General features: G+C 43.0%; 1 protein-coding gene across 1 annotated transcript in view; it reads right to left on the bottom strand.

Annotated features, from left to right (window-relative positions):
• The window catches only part of GRM8 (glutamate receptor, metabotropic 8), a gene marked incomplete at its 3' end in the record, with an annotated part of 420665 nt that overhangs the window by 118105 nt on the left and 289217 nt on the right, over positions 1-13343 (bottom strand). The window lies entirely within an intron of this gene.

Here is a 13343-nt window from a genome sequence, read left to right as displayed (position 1 = left end):
TGTATCCTACTACTCCCCTAAGGAGTGGCAGACTGGTCATTGAATTTATAGGGGAATTTCCCCCTCTACCATTATCCTACAGGGCCACTGGGGTCATGATCAAGCACAGCCAAGCACGATCAAGCACAGCCCCCAGGGACCTGTGGCTCAGAAGCTTCATCAGTGGTTACAGTTCACCAGTTGTCTCCTCCTGCACAGCTGCTGGTCTGGAGAAGAATGTAGTGGGTGAACTAATGCTGATTGTTGGCTCCACTGAGCTGAGTGAAACTCTGGCTTATCTAATAAAGGGGCTGCTCAACTTGGCTTGCTCCAGGGCCATTTTCACGTCCCCGTCCACTTCTGCCACAACACAAAGTTTGAAGCCTTTCTCCAGCCTCAGGAGCCTTCCTCTAACTATGACCCCTGTTCCCTGCAGTGCTTTACAGGCTGGCACTAGAAAAGGGAGGAAACTGGGGCAGGGTGTGTCACTTCTGGTGAAAACTGGATGTGATGTCATTAGGGTGAGAAAACTCCCTAGGATTTTCTAGAAAAGCTCTGGATTCACTTCAAGGTGTTGGTAATAACCTTTAAAGTCTTATATGGCCTGGGTCCAACATATCTGAGGGACCGCCTTTTCCTATATATGAATCCTCATGAACCAGGAAGTTGGCTTAAGAACTTACCTGGCTTGTATCATTTCAGGAGCCATTTAAAGTTTAAAGCCTGTTTTCTGCTCCCCACAGCTTTTCACGGGGAGCAGAAAGCAGGGGTTTACAAACAGCTGAGTGGAGGGGGGCACTCAGCTGTTTGGTTTAAATGGCTTTGGTCTTAAATGGCTCAGCTGTTTTTTCATGCACTGAAGAACCACCATGAACCACCATGAACTTCCATGAATTCTGATGCAGTTTGTAGTAATTTGTGAAGAGCAGAAAGCAAGAGAAGTTCATCGCGGTTCTTCAGTTCATGAACATTGCTTCGCAAAACACAAACCTGCCAAAATTCATGATGAACTTTAGTTCATCAGCCGGTTCGTGACCATCTCTATTGTTGTCTACACGCACTGGCAGAGGCTGTCCTGGGTCTCAGGTGGAGATATTTCATATACCTGCTACCCGATCCTTAACTGGAGATGCCAGGGATTGCATCTGAGACCTTCTGCATGCTAAGTAGATGCTCTACCACTGAACTACAACCCTACCCCAAACATCCTGGATCTTCGTGCTAATCTTAGACTTCTGCGGTACTCCTTCAATTCATCCTCATTAAAACCATATACAGTATTAGTTCTATTTAACTACATAAAAGACTAGCCAATATTTTGGAAAACATACAGGCAAGCATTAAGGTGTGTGCAGGACAGTAATTCTATGGAATCTAGTTAATTGTACATAAATGGCTTACTGCTTCATTGTTAATTTAAGAAAGATGGGAGCATGTGGACTTTCACTGTTACCATACTTAATTTATATTCTTAGGGGAGGTGGCTCAGCTCAGTGGCAGAGCATCTGCTTTGCATGCAGAAGGCTCAGTCGTCAATATCTCCAGCTAACAGAATCAGGTAATAAGTGCTGTGAAAGTCCCCTACCTGAGACCATGGAAAACCACTTGCGGTCAAAGTAGACCAGACTGACCTTGAAGGCACTTCGTGTGTTCCCTATTTAAAGGGAAATGGTTAGTATGATGCTACACAAGATACAAAAATGTTCAATTATTTTAATGTAATTATTTAGATTCTATTTTTAGCATGTGCCTGCTCTATTTGTTGGATGCTGCATGACAAAAAGAATGCAAATATGTAATAGAAAACGTCATATAAATTATAGACAAAAACTTATGAAAGCCATCGTGGGAGACTGTCAGAAGAATGAGATAGTAGGAAAAGCTTATGGATTTAACTAAACCCCACCAGACAAAATCCCAAAGAGACTGCATACAACAATTTTCTGAGTGAAATGCAGTCATAAAAATATTTCAAAGGCGTTTCTTGTTAATTAAGTGAGACGCTAAAGTATATAAGCGTATTATTTTGACTCACTTCTAACTTCAACCTTTTCTAATTACTCCAAGGTACACTCATATTTTCTGAAAGATTTATATTATTTGTAAACTGTTTGACTTTAGTGAATATTTACCTTGTTTCTAGTTATTGTGGTAATATATTTGTTACTCTTCATGCTTTGTATTATAATGTCAAAAATGAAGTTATTCATGCTTACTATGTCATATGTATAACATCTTCAACTTCAATAAAAATCTTGATTTAAAAAAACAACAACAACAACGAATGAAGGCAACACTGAGTCAGAGAAACTGAGGCAGTTCAGCATCTGGAGAACCTCCTGCTTCCCTCTTCTAGTGATCTTTCTCACACTGTTCATGAAGGGCTTTATGGCCAAACATAACACAAGAGATTCTTGCAAAGAGACATAGTAGGATGGCAGTACCTTAAATGTGTGCCAGAATACATTAGAACTTCTTTTGTGCTGCAAGACATAAACAATTAAAGGTTCTGGTAAATTCCCTAGCATTAGTTACCATTGTTCCCTAGCAAGAGATTGCCATTATCCTCCTGTGTCCTTGTTCTCAGCCACTTTTCTTCCCGCGAAATCCAGTTTGATGCCAACTTCTGCGATCTTAACAAAAGTTTGCTTTGCTACAGATGAATGTTAAATTTTATTCCCAAGCTGGCAACACAGTCAAAATGGCAGAATTCATAGAAGATACTAACTTCAATACAAAATTTCTTCGGTTGAAATCACAGAAGTTCCCCACCACCACCATCACTCAGATATCTACCATTGTTCTTCAAAGAAGGTAGGAAAGGAATGTGATTTTAATGGTACCATTTTACCTCCAACAATGCTTAACGGAACACTTATGACAAGGTCAGAATTGCAGAGTTCATAAAAGGAATTAATTTCATTGCAATGGGAAGAGGTCATCTCAATTACAGCTACAAGATAATTAACCAAAAGTATTTTTCTTGTCTTTTCTGGGTCCTGAGATTGTTCTTTGGAAGCAATTAATTTAGATAATTGATGGTATTAAAAATGGGGTGAATAGGATATAAATTTAATCTGACTACAATTGTTAGGGAGTACAGAAAATTGTGAAAAGCTTACAACATGGTATATTCCATACACTGGCTCCCCAGAGTAAAACTCTGCCCTTTCAGATAATTTGTTTAAGTGCCTGACAAAATTCCTGCTGAAACATGCAAGTTAGAAAAGAGCAGTACAACTAATGTAGTGGTCTCTCCTTTGATACTCTACTCATAGAGATGCAAGATATATTTCCACATGTAGGAGTTTGCTGTGATGGACTTATGGTCTGATTCAATAAGGAAGCTGGGCTAAAATTGTTAAAAGGAAACAATACAATGAGCCAGAGAGAGAGAGTTTTAAGATTGCTGCAGATTCAGGAATTCCTCACCAATTTGCAAAGAAGTAACTGGAGCATTAGTACAGAAATCACATCAAGGGATACAACACACTGATCTTTCCTTGTGAAATCATATTTCCCCAGTGTGCATAGATACATAAATAACTCCCAAAACTTGTGCAATTATTTAGTAATTAATTATGTCTATTCATTGATCATTTCAATCTACTTAGGAACACATTTGAAAAATATAAACATGACCATAAATACTACCACAGCAAAGCCTGAAATCGTACACACCCCAAAACTTAGTTAAGACTAAATTTATGAATTCCTATTATATTACTTAGAAGCTAACAAATACCCACTCATATCTGCAACTACAGGGACAATACTAAAGAAGAGCCATCTCTTTACTGTCTACATTCTGTAATTAAACATTATAAACTGGAACAAATAAACTTAGGACATGCTTCTTTTTAAATTTCCAGTCACACAATTTCCTTTTGCAGTATGAAATATTAATTTGAGTTTATTACTGACATTTTAAAAGTTTTACCACCAGTCACATTCAAAACGGTTTCAGTATTTTTGTCACCTCATGTTCACAAAGTCATCTTGAATGACAAGGAGTCAGACCATGGGATTTATTCTTTGGGGTTTCACAGGGTTCAATAATTTTGTTTGTGCTGTGTAACTTACATGTGAGACCTTTGAATAAAATAGCCAAAAGCATCAGAGCAAGTGTCATCATATGGTGATGAGACCCAGCTCTATATTAGGAATGCTGTGAATTTCACAGCTACGCCAGTTGAATTTACCATATTTGATGGTTGCAGTTCTGGTGAACCAATCCCCAGATTTGATTATTTAATTGACAAATATCTCAAACAGTTTGTGGCTATGTGGTAGCCATGCTGCTTTCTAGCTATAGTTGCTGAACTGTGCTTATGGACCTGGCACCCTAGCTTACCAGACTGTTCTGGATCTGGGGGTGGTTGAAGGAGCAGAACAGAGGATCATGGGTATGTAAATGAGAAGCTGTGAAAGTAGTGGAGGGCTTTTGTTTTGTGTCTCTTAGCCCCACCTACCTCACAGGGTGTCTGTTGCGGGGAGGGGGCGGGAAAGGAGATTGTAAGCCTCTCTGAGACTTTAGCATCTCCTTTGAAGCTGCAACTGATACTACCTTCCCTCCCAACCTGGGTGAGTGAAGTAATAGGCTTTCCTTATGTATGCACTCTGACAGAATCAGAGCCAAAATCATGATAGGCAGTCTACTAATCAGACAGCTCCAGTTGGGGGGGGATGGAGTCTGGGGAAAAACGTTGCTGCTCATGTAAGTGACAACCTTATCTGTAATTAAGAGCATGTTAACAAATTGTCCCACTGGAGAATAACTACCTGAGAATAATAGTAACACTGGCAGCATTACTCCAATTAGTGTGTCACAGGGCTACTTTTTGAGGGTAAACCTCATCCAATAACCCATCATATCCCTCTTGTCTTCTCCCACTGCAGCCTGTTTCAGCAGCTAGCAGCTATACAGTTGAAGAGAGAAGGAAGTACAAATAACACCTTCTGGCCGTCCTGTGATTAAAATAAAGGCTAACAAAATACTTCTGACTGTTGGAAATCTTATCTGTATGCCACCCTTCTTGCAGAACTTGCAAACAATCAGCGGGGAACCGATATATTGTTGCAAACAAATTTCTGTCTGAGGATAACAGTCTTTAGTTACTCCTACACATCATCAACTCCTGTCCAGAAAGGGAATGTTTGCTCTCCCTTGCCATGCTGAACTAAGTTAGTATATTAGCTTAACTGCCTGTGCAGTAGTTATTCACACATCCATCCAACTCCCATTTAAATCTCATTAAACTATTTGATTCAATTTCCCAGTAGGAGGGAATTCCGCAGATTAATTATGTTGTGTGAAGGAGTTAGTTATCTTTTCTAAATTTATCTATGCTAAATTTGCTACGAATCAACTTCAGTAAATGGCAACCGGTTCATGGTATGCTTTCAGAGACTGACTATAGGGGAGCAAGCCATCTGTCTTCTGTAAATTCCTCATTATTTTAAACTCTTTCTGTCACGCTCTCTCTTACTGTCCTTTCTAAGTAAATGATCCAGATATCCCCTCATATATAAACCTGCTCCAACCTTTAAATTTTTTACTTCCTTCTCTGTGAACCATTTCAAGGTCATCAACATCATATTTCATGTGTGGGACAGGGTTTTACACCACCAGAAAAAGCCTCAACACAGTTGTCATTCTTTTTCCACGTTTGTCTTGATCTCTGGTCTCGAGTCAACACATTATTAGCTCTCATTCTGAGAATGCAAAATGGTGCAAAGTGAATGACAGGAAATTTTATTATTAAATTCCTCTACATTTTTTTCCTCCACTAGAAATGAAGTATCAGACCACTGAACATTTAGCCACACATCAACCTCTCACTGTATCCAGAATACATGATATTCCATGATGGACCAGCTTTCAACTGTTTGGACTTTGAGAGGAACTACATAGCCTGCATAGATATCTATATCACCCACTAAGTATAACATATATTACACAGAGAAAGGGGATATGATCGCTACCACATGTTTTGACACAATACTCTTCGCCAGACAATATGGGTTAAGCTAAGGTTTTATTACTTACTAGGAATAAGGCCCATTGTGGAAATAAATAGAATGAGTACTAGAAAGAGGCTCTGGGAGAGTGCCAAGGCCGTGGGCACTCAGCTTCAATTTGCCATTGCAACCTCAGCAGAGTATAAGGACAAAGAGTCCACCATTTTCTCTAGGGGAACGAATCAATGCCATCTGGAGAGCAGTTGTAATTCTGAGTGATCTCCAGGCCCCACCTGGTTATTGACAACAGTGGTTCCCCATGAGGGAATGGCTGGTTTGGAGGGCAGTCTATAGGACTGTACCTGTTTGAGGCCCCACTCCTCCTCAAACCTCACCCTCTCCAGGCTCCATCTCTCAAATCTCCAGGATTTTCCCATCTGGAGTTGGCAACCCTATCTACTTCCCAGCCAAGCATCAACCTACCTTCATTTCCCCCTCATTGTTCAGTTTTCCATCTCCCCCCCACCTGCAGCCTCTACCATGCTCTGAAGCTCTGACTGCTTCATCACATTGGCTGTCCCGGGGGGGGGGGGCATCTCAGCAGGGTATAAGGACACAGAGTCCACCATTTTCTCCAGGGGAATGGATCAATGCCATCTGGAGACCATTTGTAATTCTGAGTGATCTCCAGCCCTCACCTGGAGATTGGCAATGGTGATTCCCCATTATGGAATGACTGGTTTGGAGGGCAGAGTCTATGGCACTGTACCTGTCTGAGGTCCCATCGCTCCTCAAACCTCACCCTTTCCAGGCTCCATCCCTCAAATCTCCAGGAATTTTCCACCTGGAGTTGGCAACCCTATCTCCTTCCCAGCCAAGCATCAATGTACCTTCATTTCCCCCTCACTGTTCAGCTTTCTATCCCCCCCCCACCTGCAGCCTCTATTGTGCTCTGAAGCCTTGGCTGTCATGGGGGGAGGGGCCTGTCAGCAGGGTAGAAGGACACAATGAGTTTTCTCCCAAGGCCAAAATAGGTGTGGAAAGGGCCTTTTACTGACAGAAACCAAGCTCGGTTGACCAGCAGCAGGCACTGAGGGGAAAGTAGGCTTCCCACCTCTGAATAGGGAAATACCTGAAGATTTGGGGGGTGGATCCTGTGGATGGCAGTGTTTGGGGAGGCAGAAGGACTCAACAGGAATTTCCAAACCATATGGCAACCATACTCAGGACTGGGCCCAATGAGTTCCTCACAGAGGCGTAGAAAGGGTTTTGTTCCTTTGTCTATTTATTGGCAGAACCAAGCTTGGTTGCCTACCAACAGCCACTGAAGGAAAAGTTAGAATGCTTTGGCCGGTGGCCTCTATGGCATTCTATTCAGCTGAGGCCTCCCCTCTCCCCTCCCAAAATTCTGGCTTCCTTAAACTGGCTTCCTTACCTGAAGCTGACAACCTTATGAGTTCCTCACAAAAGCCACTGAGGGAAACCTTTGTCCCAGACAGAAGCTAAGCAAGAGAACTGTGTTCGTTGGGAGACAGAGTACTTCTGGCACAGAGCAAAGTGGTTGAAAGGGCAGTGGGCAGGGAAGAGGAGCACACCCAGCCAATGGCACGCCAGTAGTCTTGACTGGCAGCCGATGGGCCAATGGCCGAGGGAGCGCATGCAATCTCGCCACCCCATAGGACAGAAGCCACCACCATTCAGCAATTATAAGAGAGATTTGAAACGGAACTGCAAATAAATAAATTTTACTTTTTCAATTTAAATTCATTAGTGCAGACACTCTAAACAGCCACCCTACAGATTATCCAAGACCAATGTTCCCTCTAAACTGTGAAGTCTTGTGAGCAAAAATTCTACTTTGCGAGCTACGGGCATTAAAATTGTGAGTGAGTGATCTGGCTAGTGCATAAATTAGTTTGCTCTGGAGCCATCCTTCCTGAACTGAGACAAAAATGTGTGAGCCGGAGGCTAAGGAACTGTGAGCTAGCTCACACTAACTCAGCTTAGAGGGAACACTGTCCAAGACCCACCATGGCTCAAAGTTTGGATCAGTACGATCACCAAACCTTATTTTTCTTTGCCTACATACCAAGAATATGCTGAGAAATGTTGTTAATCAACTTCAGTTCCCTGTGTGGTCAGCATGAAGGCTGATAGGATGATGTTCAACACTGAGCAAGTTCTTTGCCCAAAGACTTGAACTGGTCAGCTACAGTGTCTAGACTGGTCACTACATCTTCCACCCTAATAAACAGATGCCTCATAATGCTTGCCAATCAAATTAGGTTGAAAAATACGTAGCTGGCACCAGTCCTGCCACAAGGGTGCTGTTTTCTCCACTGAATAATATTATTAGTTGTATTGCTTAATGCAAAATTACTACCTAAAGAGACTACTCTCTCATAGCTTATATCCCACATTTCTGTTCCCAGAATGATCAAGGTGGCTAAAAGTATCTAACACATCCTAATAAAATCATTCCAACACTGAATCGCCAATTTAAACGAATATAAAAGCACCAAGTTACAGCTCCGTTTGATGGCTTGAGCAGCCAGGGGTGGGACAGGACTGAGCAGATGGAAAATCTCAGCCCTTGGAAGTTCTTCCAGGCACAAGGCTGCACTTCAGTATGATGAATGTGCAAATATGATCCAGTTCTTAATGGCCACAATCCTTTCTCTAAAAGCTGAAGCTTAACCTCAGCAACCTCTTGTTCTAGATGGGATTGCACTCCCCTTAAAGAAGCAGGTTGGAGCTTGGGGATGCTTCTGGACCCAGGCCTCCTCTTGGATAAGCAGGTGGAGACATTGGTCAGGGATGCCTTTTTTGTCCAAAAAGGTTCTTGCCACTGGTGCATGTCCTGGTAACATCTAGATTAAACTACTGCAATGTGCTCTATGTGAGGTTGCCCTTGAAGAGTGTTCAGAAGCTACAATTGGTACAGCATGCTGCATCCAGAATGCTAACTGGAGTGGGTCTCAAGGACCATATCACTCCAGTCTTGTTCCACCTATACTGACTCCCTGTTTGCTTCGGGCCCAATTCAAGATACTGGTACTGACCTTTAAAGCCTATATAGCTTGGGACCAGCATATTTTATGGACCACCTACTCCTATAGAAATCTACACAGCCACTATGGTCATCTTCAGGGGCCCTGCTTCAGGTGCCCCCATTATGTAAGGGTGGATGATGAGTGGCAACCTGAGAAAGGGCCTTCCTAGTTGAAGTACCAAATTATGGAATTCCCTTCCCAGGGAAATTTTCTATTCCCCTCTATCATTATTTTCTGCCAGTGGGTGAAAACGTTTTGTTTTGTTTGACATTCTGTTACTGACCTTTCTTCCCATTTATGTGTTTTGTTAATTGCTGTTTTATATATATGGATGGGGAAATGGCATAAAAATGGTTTAAGCAAAGTCCTGCTAGCCATAGGCTGTAACTAGGAATGATATTCAAAGTCTGTCTAGGTTTCTTGCTGGCTGGCACGGGTCCTGGAATTCCCTAATTTTCAAATTCTGTAAATTAAAAAAGAAAATCAGAAAACTTTGAATTCCACAGGGGCACAGTGGTACCTGGAGATCTCCCAGAACTAAAATTGGTCTTCAGAAGAAAGAAATCAGTTTCCCTGGAGCAAATGGCTGCTTTGGAGATTGAACTCTATGACATTACACCCCATTGATATCCCTACCTTCCCCAGGCTCCACACCCAAATCTCCAGGAATTTCTCAGTGCAGTGTTGGCAACCCTGGAAGCCTGAAGTGCTCCACAACTGGCTGACGAAGGGCACTATTCTAGCATGCTGAGAGTTACATGTGAAGAAAACTGTACTGCACATTCTGTCAGTACAATGGGCAGGAAAAGCAGTGAGCTTGTTTCATGCGCATCAGTGGAAGCACTTGCATTATTCATGACTCATGCCAGCAGCCTCTCAGCTTTTGAAAACATTACAAATAAGGTATTTTTCTCTTTGTGAAAAAAAGAGAGAGAGCCCCAAACTGCAATACTTATCTTCAAGTGTCATCTACAAACGCTACGACTGCTGAAACAGTGTGGGCAAGAAATGCACTGTTCATCGACAATCGGAGATAACTGAGGGCTTTATTGATCCTCATTTCCTTCTCCTTCTCCTTGACTAGGAAAAAGAATTAATGATCAAGAGCTGCTCTTGAAATAAATAAGAACAAAAAGAACTCATAGCAAAAGTGTTAATCGTGGGGAAACTGTGCAGGATTGTTTGTAATCTCAGCTACTACAAATGCACTCTAAGTATTCACGCAAGATCTACAGGTGAGTTTTCAACTTCCTGGCACTTCTACCCACCCCCAGTCATATAGCTGCAGGCAAGTTATTTTTAAAGGATTTTTAAAAAATCAAACATTCAAGGCCTAAATGGCCAAAAGAGCCTATCACTGCCTTTCCCTGTAATACCAGCACAGCCTTCTCCAGAGAATAAACTGTTCTTTATGTTCTTCTGTGGTTTGATTGGATTTTATCACTGCAGTCCATGAAGTTGCATTGGTTTCTACAAGGGAGAAAATCCAACCTGGTAGCATCTGGAAATGGTAATTCCTGTTTTCTTATTTTGTTTCGAACCCTTCCTGCTGCCATGTGCTGCATTGTTTTTAAAAATCCTAATACTACTGCAGATCAAATAAATGCTGATGACACATTCTGTTTGGGCAATTAATATTCAGTAGCAGCAGTTAATGGCTGTCATTTGATGGAGAAGAAAATAAATGACCAAAAACTGATTGGAATATTAATTTATTAGCCAGGGAAGTTTACAAAGCAGAAGTTCTTATCATTCAGCCTGACCCTGAAAAGAAGTTACCAGTACTTGCTTTCGGAAAGACTTTTAATCCTCCCCAATTTATGCTAGTTATTTATGTCATGTTATATAGGTCAGATAACATTCACCACAGTCCACAATGCAAGTGCTATAGCAAACAAGGCAGGTGCATTTTTATAGAACTGACATTGGATACCTTAAGGACATTCAACATTCCTGAGCAAAAGTCCAAACAGAGGTATCAAAGATCAGTCAGTTTGTGACACAACATACAATACCATGAAAGTTATGCACTTCAGCTGCTTAAAACAGTGGTCCCGTGAGGCAGAAGCCCTACAGAGCTCCTATAAAGATGTCATCTTCTTTGGAAGGAACTACTGCTAGTAGAAAGCAAGAGTATCATGCCTCTTGCTTCTCTTGGCATAAACACTGAGAGGAGTTGCAGAACCCCAAGATATGGTAACTCACTGGTAGAAACAAGTCTCCCATGGATCTGATCCTTGTCTGCTTCTTCAGGACAATACACCAACTGATACTCACGTTGTGTTTCCAGACCCTGTCTTAGTCTGCTGCCCATGCTCCTGGCCTTGAAACCAGTCAGGTCATAACTGTGGCTCGGTTTTCTGCCCATCACATTGCTCTGATGTCACACAATTTCCTTTTCATGTGCTTACAGATTAGTGGATCCCATGCAGTGGTCTTGGGGTCTAGTAAAGATGAAGAGGAGCTGTGGCTCATTGGTAGAGCATCTGCTTGGCATGCAGAAGGTCCCAGGTTCAATTCCTGGCATCTCCAGTTAAAAGGATCAGGCAGTAGGTGATGTGAAAGCTTTCTACCTCAGACCTGGAGAGCTGCTACTAGAGTCAATAGACAATACTGAACTTGATGGACCAATGGTCTGATTCAGTATAAGGCAGCTTCATGTGCTCAAGACCACTGCCTTTAAGCACTACAATGACCCATTTCTCTAGCATTTGTGACCAAGTATCTGGAATGGGCTTGGGCATGAACCACATTTTTACAGTTCATTTCACTTCATGGTTTGTGGCTGAACCATGAATCAAACTACAGACTGATATGAACTGGTAGGTTGGGTCATGAATGGAATCAGTTCATAGTGGTTCATGACTCCGGCTTTCTGATCCCTGCCATTTTTTGAAGAACAGAAAGCAGGGGGTTAAATGGTTCCAAGCCATTTAAACCACTGCTTTCTGCTCTTCATGAACTGCCACAAATTGCCATGAACTGCCTTAAAATTCATGGAAGTTCCTTCCTTCAGTTAGCAAATTTTGGTTTGCGAACCACAAACTACCCAAAATTTGTCATGAAATTACATTTGTGAGTCAGTTCATGCCCATCCCTAATATGGAATTTACAAGAAGAAGAAGGAGGAGAGGAGGAGGAGGAGAGGAGGAGGAGAAGAAGAGGAGGAGGAAAAGAGGAGGAGAAGAGGAGGAGGAGATTGGATTTATACCCCGCCCTTCACTACCCAAAGGTGTCTCAGAGTGGCTTACAAACGCCTTTCCCTTCCCCTCCCCACAACAGACACCCTGTGAGGTAGGTGGGGCTGAGAGAGCTCTTGACAGAAACTGCTCTTTTTCAAGAACAGCTCTTATCAAACCTACGGCTTGCCTAAGGTCATCCAGCCAGGTACAAGTGGAGGAGTGGGGAATCAAACCAAACTGGCTCTCTTAGCTATGCTAAACTGGACAGTGCTTGATGGACTAATCCGAGCCCAGGAATGCGGGCTTTATTTATTTATTAATTACATTTCTACCCCACCCTCCTGCCGAAGTGGCTCAAGGCTGCTTACTGTCAGCTAGCTGCCATGGTGTTCTGTGTTCCTGGTACTTCGGTACCGTTGTTCCCCTCCCCCCTCCCTCCTTCCCGTGTGCTGTTATTGTACTCTGCTGAAACGCTTAAGCCAAACAACTGGAGGTCGTCTTGTGGGAGTTCGCTTCATAGCCGGCTTGTTGCTTTTAGATGGTGGGAACTGCAATTGTATTATGTCTAGAGAGTAACTGGGTTCTCAGGAAAAGAGCGCGCAACCGTTTCCTCTCGCCCGCCAGCGGGAAAATGACCCATTGGTCCTGTACCTGTTTTGAATCCCTTTATTATGGTTGGTTTTACAGTTTGTAGCCAGTTCTAACAAAGAACGTGTTTGAGTGTCTTTCCAACGCTTTGAAATAAACCTTGCTTTTCCTGAAACGTGGATTTATTCTTAATGCTTGGGGATCCAACATATTGTTAGAACTCATCGTTCCTATCGTCCCGAGTCTGATACGATCATGAGCGGGACGGAGGAACCCATTCCGAATACGGAGGGGGACACGGGATCGGTCCCAACGACCTCCACACCAGTGGTCACCACGGAAACTACCCAGGTGGTCTCCACGACGGCCGCGCCTTCGACGAGCGCGGTGGGGGGAACGGTTCCCCGGCTGCCGGCCTACCTGTCTTGGCCGCCCCCGACCCCTTCTGAGTCTGTTTGATAAAGGATTAATCCCGGAGACGGAGGGGCTGGGAGCGGTCGGGCGGCATCGACCTGTCCCCAGGGAGAGTGAGGACTGGATGTACCCCCTGCTTGGAGACGGGGCCCGTGGGGGATTCCCA

The sequence above is a fragment of the Gekko japonicus genome, unplaced genomic scaffold (genome assembly GCF_001447785.1).
Source record: "Gekko japonicus isolate JY-2015 unplaced genomic scaffold, Gekko_japonicus_V1.1 scaffold1090, whole genome shotgun sequence".
In the NCBI taxonomy this organism is placed as follows: Eukaryota; Metazoa; Chordata; class Lepidosauria; order Squamata; family Gekkonidae; genus Gekko; species Gekko japonicus.
The sequence above is the reverse complement of the archived record's forward strand: the minus strand, read 5'-3'. Positions and strand labels throughout refer to the sequence as shown.